This window comes from Sceloporus occidentalis, unplaced genomic scaffold (genome assembly GCF_023333645.1).
Source record: "Sceloporus occidentalis isolate IW3139 unplaced genomic scaffold, rSceOcc1.0.p SCAF_4, whole genome shotgun sequence".
Classification (NCBI taxonomy): Eukaryota; Metazoa; Chordata; class Lepidosauria; order Squamata; family Phrynosomatidae; genus Sceloporus; species Sceloporus occidentalis.
Window position 1 is genome coordinate 91,839,750 of NW_028316984.1, and position 1,803 is coordinate 91,841,552.

Here is a 1,803-nt window from a genome sequence, read left to right on the forward strand (position 1 = left end):
GACCAGCTTGGGAGTTTCCTACAATGCATTGCGGCAGACCTGCATGATGGAACTGAGGAGGGAGGAGGAGCGACCCAAAAGCAGGCAAGCAGGCAGGCAGGAGGAGGCCAGCCACAGGTGGATCTTTCTGTCCCATTGGCTACCATGGGCTACAGTCCCCTGGCAGGAAAAAGTCTAAGCACTCCCTCCAAACTATAAATCCCAAGATTTTTCAGGATGGAGCCCTGACACTGGAAGTGGAGTCAAAACTGGTCCAGCTGGGTAGTGCAGATTCAGCTGTAAATGCCTGTCGGGGTGTGCATTACCACACACCTCTGTGTGTGTTGTTTTTGTTGCTGTTATAAACATAATAGAGCCAAGGTGCAATTTTGCATCTTGTTGTTGTTGTGTGCAAGTCATCTCTGACATATGGCGAACCAAAGGCAAACCTATCCTGGGGTTTTCATGGCAAGATTTGTTCAGAGGGATTTTTCTATGGCCATCCTTGGAGGCTGAGAGAGTGTGACTAGCCCAGGGTCACCAAAATGGGTTTCCACGGCCAAGCTGGGAATCAAAGTCATTTCTCACTTAATGGGGACTCTTAGGCAAGCCTATCCTAGGGTTTTCATGGCAAGATTTGCTCAGGGGAGATCTGCCATTACTTTCCCCTGAGGCTGAGAGAGTGTGACTTGCCCAAGATCATCCAGCACTTACTGGTTCCCCCTCCCCCTCAATTCAACCATTGTCCATTTCAACTCTCTCTGGCCCCATAGGTCATAAATTCCCTATCTACCGTGGGTATAATAATTTGCCAACTGAGAGAACATTTCAGGCATCTGAAGAAGTGGGCTGGCATCTACCAAAGGGGGGAGGGGATAGTGCTGAATAAACTATGTAAATGCCATGATAGTCTCTGTTGTTTTTTTACTGCAACAGAGTCACATGTTTATTCCATTTGGAAATTCTTATGCCTTGTGTGAATTGTATAGTTTGGCCATTAGATGGCACTGGTTTTAAGTGTGTGTGTGTGTGTGTGTGTAAATTTTCAAGTCGCCTGTTGAATTTCACAGGGTTTTCTTAGGCAAGGACTACTCGGAGGTGGTTTTTCCAGTTCCCTCCTCTGAAATATAGCCTTCAGCACTTGGTATTCATTGGCAATCTCCCATCCAAGTACTAACCAGGGCTGAGCCTGCTTAGCTTATGAGAGGAGATCTAGTGCCTTTAGGATATTTAGGCCGTGGATTTAATTATAGCTGGCTGGAAACAGAACTCGCGGGTGGTGGTTGTGTGCTTTCAAGTCATTTCTGTCTTATGGCAATCCTAAAACAAACCTATCATGGGCCAGTATGAATTTGTTCAGAGGAGCTTTGCTCTTGCCTTCCTCTGAGGCTGAGAGGGTGTGACTTGCCTAAGGTCACCCAGTTGGTATCCATGGCAGAGCAAAGCTTTGAACCCTGTTCTGAGTCCTAGTCCAGCACTCAAACCACTACACAACGCAGGCTCCTTACTATTCCCTGTGAAGTATAACATTCTTTTCCAGCTACCTGCTTGCTGAATCCTCTCAAGTCTTGCAAGACATGCTTTGCTGCCCTTGGCATTTGGTGTTTCTGTCTGCTTAACATGCAGGTGGGAAGGGAGTTGTTGCCAAACTTTATCACACGGGGACAATTGGAAGTATAGACGGGGATTATCCCGTGAAAATTGTGCATTCGCAATTAAGATTTTCACACAACGTTCCAATTAAATGGCCATTATCTCGCTAATATCCTGCAAATATCCCACAATTGCAATAAAGCTTTTCACACAATGTCGTGTTGAAAAGCA